The following is a 14,232-nucleotide window of genomic DNA, read 5'->3' on the forward strand; positions in this document are numbered from 1 at the left end:
TAAAAATTAAGGGTATGTTCAACTCCGGCTGTGTCAGGCTGCGTGCCCACTATGCGTTTTTCAAGCGTTTTTGCCGCAGAATTTCCGCAGCGAAAAAGCTTAAAAAACGCTTGATAATACGTGCCCCATGGTCCTCAATGATAATGTTATGTTCTGCTACCAAAGCTAAGGAAAGAGAGGAGATCTGTCCCTACTATAGGACTCAGCTGAATCCCTACGATGTAACAGGGAACCTGATCCTGCGATCAGACCTGCTAAAGTCCTAATCTAGTCTGTACGGAGACCTATAGATGTGGGGAGGGAATCCCTACAAGTACTAAGGACTGGGAGGAATATGGGACACCTCCTAACAGAAATAGTAGCAGACAGACGAACAAACAAAATAGATAGAACATAGAGGTCCGTAGACCAAGCAAACTAACAGAGCTAGATACAGAGCACAGGCTAGCTAGAAAGTAGATATACAATGAAGTCCAGCAAAGCCAGAAGGGCGGAGCAGGATTAATATAGGCCAACAAGGTCATGTGACCAGCAAGGGAAAAAAAAACCTAACAGCAAGGTTCTAACAGTACCCCCCCTTCTAAGAGGATCCTCCGGATCCCCTAGGACCAGGCTTATCAGGAAATCTCCTGTGAAACGCTCTGATAAGTCTGGACGCGGAAACATCATCTGACCTCACCCAAGAGTTATCCTCGGGTCCGAAACCTTTCCAGGCCACAAGATACTGCAAACTACCTCTATACCGTCTAGAGTCAAGGATGCGAGAAATTTCATATTCCCCGTCCTCCACCACTGGAGGAACAGAGGCAGAGGCGTCACCATCCGACACAACAGCTTTTTTTAACAGAGAGACATGAAAGACCGGATTAATTCTCCAGGAGGTAGGAACCTCCAACCTAACAGCAGATTGGTTGACAACCTGAAGCACCTTAAAGGGCCCTACAAACTTTGGACCCAATTTCTTAGAAGGAATCCTCAACCGCAGATTCCTAGAGGACAACCAAACCATGTCACCAACAGCGAACAAAACCTCCTGTCGTTTCCTATCAAAGTAGTCTTTAGATTTTCTGTTGGCCTCCTGAAGATTACCACGCACATCCGTCCAAACTCTTTCCAAATCACCGGAAAAATTCTCCTCCTCAGGCACGGTGTTATGTTCTGCTACCAAAGCTAAGGAAAGAGAGGAGATCTGTCCCTACTATAGGACTCAGCTGAATCCCTACGATGTAACAGGGAACCTGATCCTGCGATCAGACCTGCTAAAGTCCTAATCTAGTCTGTACGGAGACCTATAGATGTGGGGAGGGAATCCCTACAAGTACTAAGGACTGGGAGGAATATGGGACACCTCCTAACAGAAATAGTAGCAGACAGACGAACAAACAAAATAGATAGAACATAGAGGTCCGTAGACCAAGCAAACTAACAGAGTTAGATACAGAGCACAGGCTAGCTAGAAAGTAGATATACAATGAAGTCCAGCAAAGCCAGAAGGGCGGAGCAGGATTAAATAGGCCAACAAGGTCATGTGACCAGCAAAGGAAAAAAAACCTAACAGCAAGGTTCTAACAGTACCCCCCCTTCTAAGAGGATCCTCCAGATCCCCTAGGACCAGGCTTATCAGGAAATCTCCTGTGAAATGCTCTGATAAGTCTGGACGCGGAAACATCATCTGACCTCACCCAAGAGTTATCCTCGGGTCTGAAACCTTTCCAGGCCACAAGATACTGAAAACTACCTCTATACCGTCTAGAGTCAAGGATGCGAGAAATTTCATATTCCCCGTCCTCCACCACCGGAGGAACAGAGGCAGAGGCGTCACCATCCGACACAACAGCTTTTTTTAACAGAGAGACATGAAAGACCGGATTAATTCTCCAGGAGGTAGGAACCTCCAACCTAACAGCAGATTGGTTGACAACCTGAAGCACCTTAAAGGGCCCTACAAACTTGGGACCCAATTTCTTAGAAGGAATCCTCAACCGCAGATTCCTAGAGGACAACCAAACCATGTCACCAACAGCGAACAAAACCTCCTGTCGTTTCCTATCAAAGTAGTCTTTAGATTTTCTGTTGGCCTCATGAAGATTACCACGCACATCCGTTCAAACTCTTTCCAAATCACCGGAAAAATTCTCCTCCTCAGGCACGGCAGATCCCAACTTGGAGAACGACCCAAACGACGGATGTCTCCCAGAACAACAAAAAAAAGGCGAACAACCAGCAGAAGAAGATGTATGATTGTTCAGAGCAAATTCGGCAAGTGGCAGAAACTCAGACCACCCCTCTTGATTGTCTGCCACAAAACAACGCAAGAACTGCTCAACATCCTGGTTTTTCCTTTCTGTCTGGCCATTAGATTCAGGATGATATCCGGACGAAAACGACAAATGAATTCCCAACCTGTCACAAAAGGCACGCCAAAAACGAGCCACGAACTGAGGACCCCTATCAGAAACAATGTCAGTAGGAACGCCATGAAGTCTGACAATTTCCTTGACAAAGGCCTTAGCGAGAGTTTTAGCGCAGGGCAGTTTGACGAAGGGAACCAAGTGACACATCTTGCTCAAACGGTCCACGACCACCCAGATGACAGTAAAACCCTCAGAGGGGGGAAGGTCAGTTATAAAGTCCATAGCCAAATGTGTCCAAGGAGCACTGGGGACCTCCAAAGGACAAAGCAACCCCGCAGCAGGAGTATGTGAGGACTTAGATCTAGCACATATAGTACATTGGCGCACCCACTTAATGACTTCCTTCTGCCATCCAGGCCACCAAAAACTGCGACCCACCAGTCTCTTGGTCTCAGAGATTCCGGGATGACCTGCCAACCGAGATTCGTGACACTCAACAAACAAATCTCTCCTAAAGGTCCCAGGCACAAACAACCTCCCATGAGGAGTGTTAGATGGGGCATTCTCCTGAGCTTTAAGAATCTCATCTTCCAAAACGGAGTCTAAAGCAGCTATCACAACACCTTCTTGTAAAATGTTTTCCTCTTTCTCAGCACCGACTATGGGAGAAAAACTGCGAGACAAGGCATCCGCCTTAACATTCTTAGTACCAGGGATGTAAGTAACGGAGAAATTAAACCGCGAGAAAAACAGTGCCCACCTAGCCTGACGGGCATTCAGGCGCTTGGCAGCATCAAGATATATCAGATTTTTATGATCCGTAAGAACCTGAACGGGAAATTCCGCACCTTCCAAGAAGTGGTGCCAGTGTTCAAATGCGAGTTTAATAGCCAATAATTCCCGATTACCAATATCGTAATTCAATTCAGTCTCCGAAAATTTTTTTGAAAAAAAGGCACAGGGATGTAATCCATCCCCGTTATCCTGAGACAATACTGCGCCAACCCCCACAGAGGAAGCATCAACCTCAACCAAAAACGGCCTAGTAACATCAGGCTGCATAAGGATGGGAGCAGAGGTGAACCTCTCCTTGAGATACACAAAAGCTTCAATGGCCTTAGAAGACCACTGAACCGCATCAGCACCTTTCCTGGTGAGATCAGTCAGAGGTTTGACAATACTAGAAAAATTTTTTATGAATTTTCTATAGTAATTGGCGAAACCCAAAAACCTCTGTATCGATTTCAAACCAATAGGCCTAGGCCATTCCTGCACAGCCTGAACCTTAACCGGATCCATCTCAAAACCTTTGCTGGAGATAATGTAGCCCAAAAAACTAATTCTCTGTACAGCGAACTCACATTTCTCCAGCTTAGCAAAAAGCGAATTGTCCATTAATAACTGTAATACCTCACGCACGCTCCGCCAATGAGACTCCAGATCTGGCGAATAAATCAAAATGTCATCCAAATACACAACCACATTTTTACCGATCAAAGGTCTAAGGATGTCATTAATCAGATTCTGAAAAAATGCAGGAGCATTAGTAAGACCAAAAGGCATAACCAGATTCTCAAAATGACCCACAGGAGTGTTAAAAGCAGTCTTCCATTCATCACCCTCCTTCATGCGCAACAGATTGTATGCCCCCTTAAGGTCAATTTTAGAGACCCACTTGGCCCCCAATAACTGGTTAAACAGATCAGGAATCAATGGCAGTGGGTAAGGATTGCGTACCGTAATTTTGTTAATCTCACGAAAATCCAGACAAGGACGTAAACCGCCGTCCTTTTTTTTTACAAAAAAAAATCCAACCGCCACAGGAGACTTAGAGGGCCTAATGTGACCGGCGGCCAAGCTTGTCTGTATGTATTCCTCCAAAGCCTTCCTCTCAGGAATAGTAAGGTTAAATAAACGACTCTTAGGAAGAGTCGCTCCAGGGACAAATTCAATAGAACAATCATAGTCTCTATGGGGAGGCAAAACCTGCGATTCTTTCTCAGAAAAAACTCTCCAAAAATCCTGAATAGGAACAGGCAATTCTCCCCTATCCAAAGCTGCAATACGCCCGTTACAACACTTGTCATAACATTTATGGCTCCAGGATTTAATTTCACTGGTAGACCAATCCAGTACAGGATTGTGAAATTTTAACCAGGGCAAACCCAATATTACTGGAGAAGGCAAGTTATTCAACACTACCAAATCCAATTTCTCATGGTGAACACCATTAATAGTGAGAGGAAATTCACTGACCTTGAGAGTAATATTCTTCAAAGGGGAGCCATCCACAGAAACCACAGCAATGGGGGATGATAAAGGTTCAGGTTTTAAATTGAGTTTTTCCACGAATCCCCCATCAATTACATTCAGTGTAGACCCGCAATCAACAAACACCCGAAATTCCATTAATTTTTCCTGAGCAATCGTGGAAGCAGCTAAAAATATACCCTTGGAATTTAAACAGGCAATACGGGCGTGACTGACCATTTTTTTTTCTTTCTTCATACGAAGCTCACAGCCTTTAATCAAATGACCAGATTTTCCGCAATAGAAACACAAGCCTTCCGAAAAACGACGGTCTTTTTCTTGAGAGCGAGGTGCCACCGATCCAATCTCCATTGGTTCACCACTGTTAGTACACACATCATAACCAGAAACTGACATAGCAGAGGATTTGCTCTCATTAACCCTAGCACGCAGTCTTCTATCCACCCGTATAGCTAATTGCATAGCCTGTTGCAAATCCTCAGGTGTAGGATAAGCAATTAGCAGGTCTTTAACCCTTTCACTGAGCCCAGCAAGAAATAGACTTTTCAGAGCAGAATCGTTCCACCCTGTTTGAGTGGACCAACGACGAAAATGTGTACAATATTTTTCCGCATTACCTGATCCTTGTTTTAAACGTCTCAACTCAGTCTCAGCTAATGCGACACGGTCAGGATCATCATATAATAGTCCCAAAGCAGAAAAAAAACTATCCACTGATCTGAAGCATGTATCACTAGGTTGCAAAGAAAAGGCCCACTCCTGAGGCTCTTTGCGCAAAAGTGACATTATGAACCCTACGCGCTGGGATTCATCCCCAGAGGACTTAGGTCTCAAACGAAAATACAATAAGCAAGCATTTTTAAATGAAAAAAATTCTCGGTGTTCACCAAAAAATAAATCCGGCAAACATACCTTAGGCTCCAAGAAATGTGCTCCAGGACAGTTACTCACGTGCTGACGGAGCTCGGCCACCTCCAGAGAGAGTCCCTGCAGGCGATGAGCCAAATCCTGAACCGACACCATGATGGAACAGAAAAATCTTTCCTTAGAGAATTTGCTGGCTGGACTTACTGTTATGTTCTGCTACCAAAGCTAAGGAAAGAGAGGAGATCTGTCCCTACTATAGGACTCAGCTGAATCCCTACGATGTAACAGGGAACCTGATCCTGCGATCAGACCTGCTAAAGTCCTAATCTAGTCTGTACGGAGACCTATAGATGTGGGGAGGGAATCCCTACAAGTACTAAGGACTGGGAGGAATATGGGACACCTCCTAACAGAAATAGTAGCAGACAGACGAACAAACAAAATAGATAGAACATAGAGGTCCGTAGACCAAGCAAACTAACAGAGTTAGATACAGAGCACAGGCTAGCTAGAAAGTAGATATACAATGAAGTCCAGCAAAGCCAGAAGGGCGGAGCAGGATTAAATAGGCCAACAAGGTCATGTGACCAGCAAAGGAAAAAAAACCTAACAGCAAGGTTCTAACACACGGCAGATCCCAACTTGGAGAACGACCCAAACGACGGATGTCTCCCAGAACAACAAAAAAAAGGCGAACAACCAGCAGAAGAAGATGTATGATTGTTCAGAGCAAATTCGGCAAGTTGCAGAAACTCAGACCACCCCTCTTGATTGTCTGCCACAAAACAACGCAAGAACTGCTCAACATCCTGGTTTTTCCTTTCTGTCTGGCCATTAGATTCAGGATGATATCCGGACGAAAATGACAAATGAATTCCCAACCTGTCACAAAAGGCACGCCAAAAACGAGCCACGAACTGAGGACCCCTATCAGAAACAATGTCAGTAGGAACGCCATGAAGTCTGACAATTTCCTTGATAAAGGCCTTAGCGAGAGTTTTAGCGCAGGGCAGTTTGACGAAGGGAACCAAGTGACACATCTTGCTAAAACGGTCCACGACCACCCAGATGACAGTAAAACCCTCAGAGGGGGAAAGGTCAGTTATAAAGTCCATAGCCAAATGTGTCCAAGGAGCACTGGGGACCTGCAAAGGACAAAGTAACCCCGCAGCAGGAGTATGTGAGGACTTAGATCTAGCACATATAGTACATTGGCGTACCCACTTAATGACTTCCTTCTGCCATCCAGGCCACCAAAAACTGCGACCCACCAGTCTCTTGGTCTCAGAGATTCCGGGATGACCTGCCAACCGAGATTCGTGACACTCAACAAACAAATCTCTCCTAAAGGTCCCAGGCACAAACAACCTCCCATGAGGAGTGTTAGATGGGGCATTCTCCTGAGCTTTAAGAATCTCATCTTCCAAAACGGAGTCTAAAGCAGCTATCACAACACCTTCTTGTAAAATGTTTTCCTCTTTCTCAGCACCGACTATGGGAGAAAAACTGCGAGACAAGGCATCCGCCTTAACATTCTTAGTACCAGGGATGTAAGTAACGGAGAAATTAAACCGCGAGAAAAACAGTGCCCACCTAGCCTGACGGGCATTCAGGCGCTTGGCAGCATCAAGATATATCAGATTTTTATGATCCGTAAGAACCTGAACGGGAAATTCCGCACCTTCCAAGAAGTGGCGCCAGTGTTCAAATGCGAGTTTAATAGCCAATAATTCCCGATTACCAATATCGTAATTCAATTCAGTCTCCGAAATTTTTTTTGAAAAAAAGTCACAGGGATGTAATCCATCCCCGTTATCCTGAGACAATACTGCGCCAACCCCCACAGAGGAAGCATCAACCTCAACCAAAAACGGCCTAGTAACATCAGGCTGCATAAGGATGGGAGCAGAGGTGAACCTCTCCTTGAGATACACAAAAGCTTCAATGGCCTCAGAAGACCACTGAACCGCATCAGCACCTTTCCTGGTGAGATCAGTCAGAGGTTTGACAATACTAGAAAAATTTTTTATGAATTTTCTATAGTAATTGGCGAAACCCAAAAACCTCTGTATCGATTTCAAACCAATAGGCCTAGGCCATTCCTGCACAGCCTGAACCTTAACCGGATCCATCTCAAAACCTTTGCTGGAGATAATGTAGCCCAAAAAACTAATTCTCTGTACAGCGAACTCACATTTCTCCAGCTTAGCAAAAAGCGAATTGTCCATTAATAACTGTAATACCTCACGCACGCTCCGCCAATGAGACTCCAGATCTGGCGAATAAATCAAAATGTCATCCAAATACACAACCACATTTTTACCGATCAAAGGTCTAAGGATGTCATTAATCAGATTCTGAAAAAATGCAGGAGCATTAGTAAGACCAAAAGGCATAACCAGATTCTCAAAATGACCCACAGGAGTGTTAAAAGCAGTCTTCCATTCATCACCCTCCTTCATGCGCAACAGATTGTATGCCCCCTTAAGGTCAATTTTAGAGAACCACTTGGCCCCCAATAACTGGTTAAACAGATCAGGAATCAATGGCAGTGGGTAAGGATTGCGTACCGTAATTTTGTTAATCTCACGAAAATCCAGACAAGGACGTAAACCGCCGTCCTTTTTTTTTACAAAAAAAAATCCAACCGCCACAGGAGACTTAGAGGGCCTAATGTGACCGGTGGCCAAACTTGTCTGTATGTATTCCTCCAAAGCCTTCCTCTCAGGAATAGTAAGGTTAAATAAACGACTTTTAGGAAGAATCGCTCCAGGGACAAATTCAATAGAACAATCATAGTCTCTATGGGGAGGCAAAACCTGCGATTCTTTCTCAGAAAAAACTCTCCAAAAATCCTGAATAGGAACAGGCAATTCTCCCCTATCCAAAGCTGCAATACGCCCGTTACAACACTTGTCATAACATTTATGGCTCCAGGATTTAATTTCACTGGTAGACCAATCCAGTACAGGATTGTGAAATTTTAACCAGGGCAAACCCAATATTACTGGAGAAGGCAAGTTATTCAACACTACCAAATCCAATTTCTCATGGTGAACACCATTAATAGTGAGAGGAAATTCACTGACCTTGAGAGTAATATTCTTCAAAGGGGAGCCATCCACAGAAACCACAGCAATGGGGGATGATAAAGGTTCAGGTTTTAAATTGAGTTTTTCCACGAATCCCCCATCAATTACATTCAGTGTAGACCCGCAATCAACAAACACCCGAAATTCCATTAATTTTTCCTGAGCAATCGTGGAAGCAGCTAAAAATATACCCTTGGAATTTAAACAGGCAATACGGGCGTGACTGACCATTTTTTTTTCTTTCTTCATACGAAGCTCACAGCCTTTAATCAAATGACCAGATTTTCCGCAATAGAAACACAAGCCTTCCGAAAAACGACGGTCTTTTTCTTGAGAGCGAGGTGCCACCGATCCAATCTCCATCGGTTCACCACTGTTAGTACACACATTATCATAACCAGAAACTGACATAGCAGAGGATTTGCTCTCATTAACCCTAGCACGCAGTCTTCTATCCACCCGTATAGCTAATTGCATAGCCTGTTGCAAATCCTCAGGTGTAGGATAAGCAATTAGCAGGTCTTTAACCCTTTCACTGAGCCCAGCAAGAAATAGACTTTTCAGAGCAGAATCGTTCCACCCTGTTTGAGTGGACCAACGACGAAAATGAGTACAATATTTTTCCACATTACCTGATCCTTGTTTTAAACGTCTCAACTCAGTCTCAGCTGATGCCACACGGTCAGGATCATCATATAATAATCCTAAAGCAGAAAAAAAACTATCCACTGATCTGAAGCATGTATCACTAGGTTGCAAAGAAAAGGCTCACTCCTGAGGCTCTTTGCGCAAAAGTGACATTATGAACCCTACGCGCTGGGATTCATCCCCAGAGGACTTGGGTCTCAAACGAAAATACAATAAGCAAGCATTTTTAAATGAAAAAAATTCTCGATGTTCACCAAAAAATAAATCCGGCAAACATACCTTAGGCTCCAAGAAATATGCTCCAGGACAGTTACTCACGTGCTGACGGAGCTCGGCCACTTCCAGAGAGAGTCCCTGCAGGTGTTTAGCCAAATCCTGAACCGACACCATGATGGAACAAAAAAAAAAAAAAAAAAAATCTTTCCTTAAAGAATTTGCAGGCTGGACTTACTGTTATGTTCTGCTACCAAAGCTAAGGAAAGAGAGGAGATCTGTCACTACTATAGGACTCAGCTGAATCCCTACGATGTAACAGGGAACCTGATCCTGCGATCAGACCTGCTAAAGTCCTAATCTAGTCTGTACGGAGACCTATAGATGTGGGGAGGGAATCCCTACAAGTACTAAGGACTGGGAGGAATATGGGACACCTCCTAACAGAAATAGTAGCAGACAGACGAACAAACAAAATAGATAGAACATAGAGGTCCGTAGACCAAGCAAACTAACAGAGCTAGATACAGAGCACAGGCTAGCTAGAAAGTAGATATACAATGAAGTCCAGCAAAACCAGAAGGGCGGAGCAGGATTAATATAGGCCAACAAGGTCATGTGACCAGCAAGGGAAAAAAAAACCTAACAGCAAGGTTCTAACAGATAATCCGCATGTGCTTTGCACATGCTGAGGAAATTTCCGCTGCGGATTATCATTGCTGAAAAATACGCAGCATGTCCATTAAATTTGCGGACACGCAGCGTAATTGCCGACATTGACTTGCATTGAATCGCATAATATCCGCATGACTACATGTGCACATGCGGATATTAAGCGATTCAATGTGCGGATGGTTCCCAGGTCTGGAGAAGAGGAGACTCTCCTCCAGACTCGGTTACCATAGAACCTGTTTAAAAAAGAATTTAAAATAAAAAAAAAACATTATACTTACCTTCCGATTTCCCCCCTGTCTTTTCTCCGCCGCGTCCGGTCTCTTGTACGGCTCGCGGTGGTGTAAAAGGACGTCGGCGGTCGCGTGACCTGTCACATGACTAGATGACGTCATGGCAGGTCATTCACACCATTGCGTGCCTAAAAAGAGACCGGATGCAGCGGAGAAAAGACCTGGGGCCATCAGAAGGTGAGTATAATGTGTTTTTTTTATTTTTTACCATTTTTATTCTTTTTTTCAACTATTAACTTGGTCACACTATATAAATCCATGCCGGTTGCATGGATTTATATAGTGTGACTAAGTTGTCAAACACTTTTCCAAGTGATGCTAAAATTGCTTGGAAAAGTGCATGCAGAAATGCATGCAAAAACACTTAACAAAAGCTTCTACCTGGCAGAAAAAACGCATGTAAAATCCGCATGCACAATCCGCATGCATTTTTCCTGCCCGGGAGATACGGAAAAAATATGCAGCATTTCTGCATCGTGAGCACTTAGCCTCAAACTGAGGAGTATTTTTTTTTGCAAAACTATTGAGTGGCTACCAAATGAAAGTCATATGAAGAATGGTCTGGTCACTTCTTTGAGTTGCTTTATGGCTTTAAAAGCTTTGAAAAGATTAATAAAAAGTTCAAAAGGCTGAACATATGAACAACGAGTTCCTTTTAGATTTACATTTTGGCATTTTTAGCATTTATTCAAGCAGGTTTCAAATGGAATTGGCCAGAAAAATGATGCCATGTGCACATACCACAACTCTACAGTCAAAACATTTTTTTTAACATATCATGGTTTAAAAGACGTAGCATTTTTATTCTTCAAGCTAATCTAACTAGGGAGCTGCTCAACACTGTAATAGAAAACACAGAGAAAAGACACCTGTGATGGAGCAGAAAATGAGAGCAAAATTGGTACTTCGGGAAATAGGCAACGGACATTTTCCCGAAACAGCTTTGCCTATGAACACTCGAAGTCTCGGACACCAGAGGAAAAACATTGTGTACGCCTATCTCAACACTCTGTTCAAAATTATTGGTTTTTGAACTCCCAGTGATTTGGGAGAGTTTAAAAAAAAACCTCAGTGTGACACATTCTATTGTCTCAATCACGAGAATGTACAATTAGGATGAGTGCAATCCGATAAAAAAAGGTATTGGACTCGAACCAATGTTATTCAATGGGGCAGTGCAGATCAAAAATATTTTTTTCTCAGCTGTATTCAGCGTGCTGACATTTCACTCCAAAATTTGGTGAATGCAAGAAAAAAAAAATCGGATGCCACACGGACCTTCTCTATGGCATCCGATTTTTAAAGAGACATTTCAATTCTGAAAGATGGGAAACTGTAACTGGTCCTGTAAAAAAATAACTGTGAGTAAGAAAATGGTTTGCATATGGACAGCACATAGATAACAAGTGAGAGAAAATCATCCCACTCTCATGGATGAGAATAGGATCAATATGTTATACTCTCGTGTGACCCCAGCCTAAGGTGGTTGGTTAATCCAATCTTCTCAACTTTTCACCTCTCCCTCCATTTCACTGTCAAGTCGATTTGACACAAACCTTTCAGTTGCAATCTGTGCATTATATTCTATTTTATTTCTCTAGTGTCAATGATTCAGCATTTAAAGTCATAAAATGAATCTTTACTGTTTCTAGGTCCCACTCTCAAGATGTAGCAACAGCTGCACCATGGGATTCCGAAATACCGCTATGCGAGGGAAACCGTCATGTTGCTATGCCTGTGTCCCGTGTTTACAAGGAGAAATCTCAAATCAGTCAGGTGATAATCTACTGCAGTGAAATAAATCTAAAGTTACAAAAACAGAATATGTCTCTGAATTCAAAATATCTTCCCTAGGGCTCTCTAACATGACTGTATAAATCGAATGAGTGGAATCCAATAAAAAAAAGTATTGGACCCAAACCAATGTTATTCAATCAGGCAGTGCAGATCTGCATATTTTTTCTCAGCTGTATTTGGCGTGAGTAAAAACCTTGCGGCATGTTGCGATTTCACTCTGAAAGTGGATGGGTGCGAGAAAAAATAATTGGATGCCATACGGACTATAAGAGTGGCATCAGATTTTTGTGGATGCATTGTCGTTCCGCAAAAAGAGAAACTGTAAATGGTCCTGTAAAAGATTAATTGCATCTGAGTAAAAATTTTTTTTTAAAAAAACGGATTGTACATGAACGACAAGTGAGAGAAAATTGTCCCACTCTCTTGGATGCGGGTGGGACCAATTTTTTATACGCTTAGTGACCCTAGCCTTAGTCTTAAGGCTGCATTCAGATGGCCGTTTGTAGGGAATCGGGCTGATTATGCTAATGGCACTCGGCTCAAATGGTGTCAGAGTTCGATCCGAATGCCATCTTAGCGTGATCATATTCTCACGCATATGAGAATCAGAGCACAGGTTTGGAGAAGATGGAAAACTTAATTTCTCCATCTTTTCCATTGTCTGAGACTGCGAATTTCATCAAACTAATCCGAGTGCACCCATAGACTTGCATGGGTGAACATGGTTTGATTCTCGGATGCACTCTTATCATGCGAATCGGCATAAGAAAAATAATGCGCTAGTCAGCATTGCCCCTTAGTACAACATTGGTCCAAGTGCTATTCGATAATACATCAGATAGCACTCGGCCATGTTATGCACTCATGTGAGCGAGCCCTTAAAAGGATAAAGTGGTTGCCAAAAGAGCAATTCCTCAAAGAGAGTTATCTAGGAATTTGAATTTGCTTTCCCTAATATAAGCCACCCATTCACTGGGAATTTAGGAAGTCACATTGTTGGAATATGTTTAGTGCAACAACTCCATTTATGTGTATGTAAGTGTTCTATTGCTAGGTTGTGTATTGTTTATAAAGTTAAAAAAAAAACTCCCAGAGGCTCACACACAGAAAAGACCATGTGACTGTGATCAGTTTCCTGTGTCTGTGCATGAGAGGAGAAGCAGCAGCCGCTGATGCAGCACAGAGACACTTAAGATATGTATATTCCTGATTCCACAAAGCCGATCATTTCTGTACCTGTTTATAGCTAATGAAAGCTTTGTTCTGTTGTCAACACGCTTTGAGAGTATCCTGAATGATCCGCCGCCAGCAGGTTATGGGTCCAGCATGACACAGAACCCCATCGTGACACAGAACCCCAGGAGTGACACAGAAAAGTAATACAGCAATAGAAGTCAAAAGCAAAAGCAGCACAGAGCAACAGAGAAGATGTCCACAAGCAAGGATCACTGCAAGTTCTCAGTGCAAAGTCTCACCAATCAGAATAATTAATCTTGGAAATTTAAGGTGAAAATTCTGCTCATAAGAGAAGGTACGTGGAAATATACGCAGTAACAAGTGCCTCATCCATTACCAGATGATTGGCTAGAGAAGGATCAGAAAGCACAAAGCACTATCTCCCTCAGTGTAGATGATGATCAGATCGCGCATATATGCAAATGTACAACTGCAAAAGAGATGTGGGATGAATTACAGAAAGTGCATGAAAGATCAAATCTCAGCAATAAGCTTTATCTCATGAGAAAACTGTATCAGTCTAAGCTAAGTGATGGGCAGAATATGCAGGACTATATAAGAAACACCCTAGAGATTTTTGAGCGTCTCAGGGGCATTGGAGAAGAAATTAAAGACTTTCATGTTGCTGCACTACTATTAAGTGGTCTTCCAGAAAGTGATGACACACTTGTCACTGCACTAGATGCACGGTCAGATGATGAGCTCACACTAGAATATGTCAAAGGCAAGCTTGTAGATGAATTCAACCGAGAAACACTCAATGTAAGCAGCAGTAATGAATCTAAAACA

At 43.0% G+C, this 14,232-nt stretch overlaps 1 pseudogene; it reads left to right on the plus strand.

Moving 5' to 3' along the window:
- LOC141167410 (vomeronasal type-2 receptor 26-like) overlaps positions 1-14,232 on the plus strand; it is a 78,845-nt pseudogene that overhangs the window by 32,622 nt on the left and 31,991 nt on the right.

This window comes from Phyllobates terribilis, unplaced genomic scaffold, assembly GCF_046119375.1.
Source record: "Phyllobates terribilis strain yellow unplaced genomic scaffold, ASM4611937v1 Scaffold_11__3_contigs__length_659146591, whole genome shotgun sequence".
In the NCBI taxonomy this organism is placed as follows: Eukaryota; Metazoa; Chordata; class Amphibia; order Anura; family Dendrobatidae; genus Phyllobates; species Phyllobates terribilis.